Source organism: Neofelis nebulosa, chromosome 1 (genome assembly GCF_028018385.1).
Source record: "Neofelis nebulosa isolate mNeoNeb1 chromosome 1, mNeoNeb1.pri, whole genome shotgun sequence".
Taxonomy (NCBI): Eukaryota; Metazoa; Chordata; class Mammalia; order Carnivora; family Felidae; genus Neofelis; species Neofelis nebulosa.
Genome location: NC_080782.1, coordinates 64,064,243 through 64,071,384, shown reverse-complemented (window position 1 = coordinate 64,071,384; position 7,142 = coordinate 64,064,243). Strand labels below are relative to the sequence as shown.

General features: G+C 48.9%; 1 long non-coding RNA gene across 2 annotated transcripts; it reads right to left on the bottom strand.

Annotated features, from left to right (window-relative positions):
- Window positions 1–2,716: 2,716 nt before the first annotated feature.
- LOC131508598 (uncharacterized) lies at window positions 2,717–5,592 on the bottom strand. 2 transcript variants are annotated; one of them, XR_009260064.1, is made up of 3 exons: window positions 5,323–5,591; window positions 4,820–4,967; window positions 2,717–4,504 (listed from the first exon to the last, which is right to left on the bottom strand). It is a non-coding gene; the product is annotated as an uncharacterized LOC131508598 (long non-coding RNA). The 2 variants fall into 2 exon arrangements; XR_009260063.1 differs by having other exon boundaries at window positions 2,717–4,967; window positions 5,323–5,592.
- Window positions 5,593–7,142: the final 1,550 nt, after the last annotated feature.

The window sequence follows — 7,142 nt, the reverse complement described above, 5'->3', positions numbered from 1 at the left end:
ACCTGTCTCAAGGAGCCTGGGCGGGGGAGAAAAGCCCACTTATCTTCCGAGATTCAGGATGACCTGTGATACTATCTTTTGAAGAGGTGGCTACCCCAGAAATGAGGACACCCCTAATTTCTCTTTGTCTTACATTTCAGGTTCCACAGGGCAGATATTGGGAAGTACCCAGTCTGGGGCACACACAAAGCCAGGCTCTGAGAGATACAGATGGGTCAGGCACTGTTTTAGCCCCGAGGAGCTCATGGTCTCATAGAGGCTGTCACAGCAACATGTGTCAGAGAGATGCAAACCACGGAGGGTCAGGAGAGGATGCTGTGGCTGTAACTTTCTTCTCGGCCAATGAAACCAAGATGGTGGAAAGATTGGTACTATCCTTCTCGCGTCTAGTTCCGGCCATGTCCTGGTCCTTGTGAGTCTTTTCCCCAAGCCAATTTGGTCCTAAGTTGCTTCACCTTCTCACCTTCTGCGATTTCTTCCCCGACCCCCTCAAGTCTCTTTATTTACGAAATTCACAGATCTACTCCCAACTTAGGAAGAAGCTTTGGCAAAATCTCCACTCATCCAGCATGTGGTTAGAAATAACCCACGGGCCAAAACAAGCCACGAGCAAATTGAAAGCAAAATGAGGCAAAATGCCCTACACAGCAGTGGGAAAGAGGCTTGGTCAACAGTTTGTAAGATCTTTGGGCAAATCCCAGCCTCTGACACCTATTAGCAGTGGGATCTTGAGCAGTGACTTACCCTCGGTAAGCCTGAATTTCCTTTCCCTATGCAAAACTTTCCCTGCACAAAACCCCACTGCCTTTAGGGACCCTGCCTAATCTGGGCCCTGCTAACCTCTCCAGCGTCATTTCTCAGAATTCTCCTTGGGCTTCAAACAACAGGCGAACATTCGCTTAAATCACAAAGACATATATTGTTCACTTGTCAGGAAGTCTGAGGGTACCTGCTTCCAGCGTTGCTTTTGCAACACTGCTTTTGGAGTCCAGATATTGGTTTCACGTCTCCCCAGGTCTCCGGTCCTTCCTCTTATTGTCACAATATGGCTGCCACGGCTCCAGGCATTGCACTCACACATAACAGTGAGGAGATCTCTTCATTGGCTTCTTTGCTTTAATCTGAAGCTCCCCCAGGAAACTTCTCTTGACATTGTTTTGGATGAAACAGTGTCACGTGACCATCTCTAGCAAGGTGAAGTCTGGGAAAGCGTAGATCTTGCTTCTCTCTGGGTGGTATAGCTGGTGAGGGAGAATGAATTGCAGATATCTACTGAGTGGCCAAGCAACATTGTCTGCTATATTCCTAATCAAAGTGTTGTCTGTCTAACACACGAATCCACCCAATGTTTCCCCAAAAGAGCATATAATTTCAGCTTCTGTGTCATTGCATATGCTGGTTCCCTTTGCCTGGAATGCCTTTCCTTCCCTTCTCCATCTGGTGAACCCCCACTTATCTTCCAAGATTCAGCTGTGACGTCTTCCTATAATATCACTTCCACTCTAGAGTCTGAGTGAGACAGATCTTCCCTCTATGAGCCAAAAGCTTCTCTGATTTATTTCTATATCCTAGAGTCTAGCATATTACCGAACATAAAACAGGTGCCCATGAATGCTTACTGAACAAATAAATGAAGATAATAGTCACTACCTCATAGTCATTGAGAGCTCGAAAATGAGCTCGTTTGTGAAAAAATAGTAGACGTTTTCATTAATAATGATTGACATCATGATATTAGTGATTTCGGCTAGCATTCATTGAAGACTTAACTCTACGGCGGCCGCTATTCTACAGATCCTACACACCTAATTCATCTAGTTTTATTTTTTTATTTTTATTTTTGTAATATTTATTCATTTTTTGAGAGACAGAGCGTGAGTGGGGGAGGGGCAGAAAGAGAGGAAGACTCAGAATCCGAAGCAGGCTCCAGGCTCTGCGCTGACAGCAGAGAGCCCGATGTGGGGCTCGAACTCCCGGACCGCGAGATCATGACCTGAGTCGAAGTCGGATGCTTAACCGACTGAGCCACCCAGGCGCCTCTAATTCCTCTAATTTATTCAAAACACTGTGAAATGGGCCGGAGACCATACGCTAGGTGTTGTTGAAGTAACAAACGATGTTCAAATCTTCAGTGGCTTAAACACCAAAGACTGATTTCTCACTCGTGCTAAACATCATTTGTGGGTAGAGAGGATCTGTCACCATTTTAATCTTTCAAGAAACGAATTGACCGGCTCGTAGGTGCAGCATCCGGTCACACGGCCTCCTTGGACAACGTGACAGAGAAAGGGAGCAGGGGAAGCCGATGCCGGCTCCAAACGCTTCTGTCTAGAAGTGATGCACACCGCTTGCACTTACACTGAGTTGCTGAAGGCCGGTCCCATGGTCATGCCCAAGTTGAAGGAGTCAGTGAGGGCTGCTAGCTAGCACCCACCACATAGGTACTGTCATTACCTGTCATTAACAGATGGAGAAACTGAAGCAGAGAGTGGAGATAAAGTGATGTGCCCAAGATCACACAGCCGGTGAGTGGTTGAGCCGGGATTCGAACTTGGCTTTTGTGAATTAGAGCAGAGGTCAGCAAACCCTTTTGGTCCAGGGTCAGAGAGTGAATAGTTTAGGCTTTGCAGGCCATCCAGTCTCTGATGCAACTATTCGATCGTAGTGTGAGAGTGCAAAGGCAGCCACAGACAATGTAAATGAATGGGCACAGAGGTGTTCCAATAACACTTTATTTGCAAAAGTATGAGGTGGGTCAGATTGGCTGGCAGGCCATGGTTGGCCGACCCCTTCGTGAGAATCCTTGCTCGTGACCCCAAGGTTACCCTGAGCTCTGAAGAGTGTAAAAGGAGGAACAAATGTGAGGTATTATAACCATTTTCTGTCAAATATCTGCCACATTGCCTCCCTAGCCAGCCAGAGTCAAATGACTTCACAGACTTTAATGGGTCACTGAGCCTTCATCCGGCCAAGGTTAAGGGGAACCAGCTTCTCTTTGGGGCCTGGCTAATTATTACTGTACAAGTTTAAAAGAAATGACAGACAGGTAATTTTCTTACTAAAAATGAGAACAGGACCCATACCAAGGACCAAGCAAGCCAGTATTAAACCCCCATTAGCTGTGTGGGGTCATTTCTAATGGCACGTTCACCGATGGGACAATTATTCTGCTGGCCTGTGCTAACCAGCAATTGAAATCAGTGGGAGGCTCTGGGCACCAAAGCAGGGTTTTTTCTGGGCCACCTAACCCAGACCTTGTTTTTCCAGCTGACACTCTGCCTGTGTCAGCTAATTCCTGCTTTGGAAAATGCATTCCAGGGCTAATAAAGACTTTAAAGTCACACCATTTTCTCACCATGTTATTAAAACCCAAATGGCTTCGCTTATTCCTAATATGACCAGGAGATTTCCCGGCTAGCTCAGAAACGGCCCGAAAAGTCCCAGAATCTGGGTTTCCGATTGGAAGACAAGGCCTGGGGTTTATTTGTGGATTAATTGTTTCTAAGTAGTGCAAGTAATGCGATGGCAAGGCAGTGCGCCGGGCGCAATAAAAGCAGACCGTGGCAACCAATTTTACTGAAACACGCCTGTCTTTGACGGTCTGTAAGACAGCATTCGCCTTCACCGCCCGCTCACCGCCAGCGGGAACCTGGGCAAGTCCCTTCGCCTCAGTTTCCGCTTTTGTGAAATGGCGATGACGAGACCAGCTTCACAAGTGCTGTCGGGAGGGTGGCAGGCAGCATGGTGTAAGTGCCCAGAAGGCCCTCCCCGAATGGCAGCTAGCATGGAAGCAGGAAGGCTTTGGGTCTGGCCAAGCCAGAAATAGCTGAGAACTGGCTCCGGGAAACTGGCAGAATCAACCCCAAGCTGAGCTCCCTAGCGCTAATTGGAAATAAATCAGGAGAAACAATAACCAGCCAGAACAATTAGAAGAATGAGCTAATGGAACCCGTCCACCCCGAGTTTTTGCTCCTTCTGGAATGGCAACCAGTCCTCCCCCAGGCCAGTCTGCAGCTGCCTTGAGGGAGGAAGGCTGCATGGGGCAGAGACAGAGACAGAGACAGAGAGAGAGAGCCTCATTTCGGCATGTCTGTCTTTATCTCCACCATCAGTTCCCACGAATGCTGTGCTGAGCTCACCAGAGAGGGCAGCTGGGGCCATCCACGGAGGCCTGGGGAGACTTGCAGATGTCCCCAGCAGGACAAAGCACCGAGGTGCCAGGATAGGGCCAGACGTTGCCCTGGGCCCCAGTTCTTCTGTGGCGGAGCTGCAGGCAGAGGGCCAGAATGGAAGCTTTAGAAGCGTGGGCGGGCTCCCAGAGCTCATCTAGACTTTACCTACCCCTTTTTCAGATAAGCAAACTGAGGTCCAGAGAGAGTTAGCGATTTGCCTGAGTTCAGGCAGCAGGAACGGAACTTGGATCTCTTCCTTCGGCCTTTGCACCGTGCAGTCCCTTCAGACACGGGGCAGATGGCCAGAGTTGGGTTGGAGAGACGGGCTATATCTGAGCAGAGAAGAAAAGTATGAGGTGGAGAAAACAGACTTCTAAAATTCCGAGCTAGGAAAAAAGCAAAATGTCTCTCCCCATCATCGTGACATCCCATTAGAATGGGGGACCATCCCATTCCCTCCAAGATTGTATTCAGTTCAAGTGTCCCCACCCAGAGGGAAGGGTCAGCTTCGGCTCCAGAAGATTGAGCACAAACACTATTTTTGCCTCACTTGCTTTGTGGAAAATTTTAGAATCCTGGCCCTGCTATTTCCTGGCTGTGTGTCCTTGTGCAAGTCACGTCCCCTCTCCGAGCTCCAACTGCCCCACCTGCAACACTGGAGTGGTGGTAGAACTGAGTATCTTTTGCAAGCTGCAAAATGCAAGATAAATGTAAGGCTTTGGTCACACGGTGTTTATTTCTTCGTAACTCAGATTGAGGCAGAGAATTCCCCATCGGAAGCAGGTGTCTCCACTCCTAAAAAAAAAAGGGTAGAGAAAAACGCGGAGCAGCCATCCTGCAGTCTGGACCCTCCTTCCTGTTTTAACAACCTCCCTGTAAACTGCCCAGGGGGTGACCGACTCCCCTCCACTGCAACCTGCAGTAAATTGCATTCCGGGCCAGCTCACCAATCATTAGCCATGCAATCTTGTTTATCCTGCCCCAGCCTGGAACTTGGCCTCTTACAAAACCCCAACTACAAAAGGAGAACAGGTTGAACCAAAACTTCGCAGCAAGGGAAGGAAGCCTTCCAGGAGGCTAGGGGATATTTATTAAACAGACACAGGCCAGTGCCCACTGACCAGGTCTCAGCCCCAAAGTCCCAGCTGACCTTTCTGCTGCCACTGAGTTGAGAGTTTGAGGTGGGATCTGATCTCCAGAAGGGACAGCCTCCAAGTTGGGGCCATTGTCTAGCCCAAACCGAAAGTCAGCCCCTTACTGCCAACGACAGCAACATGGTCATTAAGTTATTTGCTCGTCACCTTCCGTGGGGCACAGGTTGTGTAATCCTTACAATTTCTCCAGGAAGCTTTTACAGATGTGGAAGTTGGGCTTCTGATTCATCGAGTCACTTGCCCAAGGTCACAGAGCCAGAGGGTGGAGTAGATGGGACAGCTGCTGTTTATATCAGCTGCACACTTCCCTGCCTCTCCCCTTTCTTGGGGGTGACAGACCCAGCTGCCTGTGCACCTGAGCCGGGCACAAGACCCGGGCCAATTCAGTCATAAGACCATATTCTCCTGGCAAAAATAATAGAGGATTCTGTGACCAAGCAGGACCCAACAGACCCTGTTTGAAGCACTTGACACGTACGAGCGCGTTACCACCTCACCATGACCCAATGATATAGTCACCAATGACAAATAGATGTCCCCGTTATGGATGAATACACTGAGACACAGCAAAGTTAAGTAATTTGCCCAAGGCCACACAGGTAGTTCACGGAGAAGCTAGAATCGAACAATCCGGCTCCAAAGCCCATCCTCGTAACCACCGGGCTAGCCTGTGCCTAAATCCATGTGCCAGCCATGCCGCGGTTGGCTGGCTCCTCCCTCAGTTCCATGGCGCTGCTTCTCGAGCTTGGTGATTTGTGAGACCCCCGGGGCCCCCTTCACTCTGCTCCTACGTGCCATTCCAAACTGTCTCATCAGGTCAGGCTGCCTCTCACTGCCTCTGAATCACGGTGTCCTGACGTACCACTGGGCCTCCTCCGCCCCCCCTCCAATGGCTCAGGCCCCCCAAACACACACACGGATACACATATCCACGGACACACATGTGCCCACACGAACGCACTTGCTCTGTCGCACGTAGATACGCACATATTCATACACATAGCCACTCACTCTCATACACACACACACACACACACATTCACACACATACACATATGCACGCACATATATATATACATATATATATACTCAGTCACACACACAGATATACCTACATGCACACACATCTACACTCACTCTCACCCATGTACACACACACAAACACACACACGTACCCACATCTACCCATATACACATGTACGCAAATACGCTACCTTTGCAGATGGACACAATCACCTATGGCGTCTGCAAAATGTTAACTTTCTTTCTGGCGCAGCACTGCCCCTACATGTAGCGGGAGCCACATGGGTGATTTTAAATTTTCTAGCAGCCGCATTGGAAAAGTAACAAGGTAAGGCAAGTAATTTCAGCAGCCTAGGTAATACACATTCAAAATACTGGCGTTTCAGCATGTAATTAACATAAAGCCAATTATTGGCGACTTATTGCTCTCGTTCTGAGTTTTCAAAATCTGGTATGTATTTTACGCTTACAGCACATCTCAGTTTGTACGAGACACGTTTGTACGAAATGTCACGAGACACGAGACATTTCTACTGAACTGGGCGGAGCAGCTTGAGAGCAAGACCCCCCAAATGCTTTCACGTCACAGCCCACGTAGGAAATGATCATGCTTGTATGGTATCCTGGGGTAAATAGTCGAGCCCGATGGAGGCCAGAGGCAAAAGGCCCAAACATTCCAGTTTCCCCCATCTGTCCAAACCCTGCTAAGGGCTGGACCACAAGCATATTAAGAAAAGGCAGCTTCTCTGGGGGATTTCAGCCCCATTTGCCCTTGGAGTTGAAGCTGGATGCC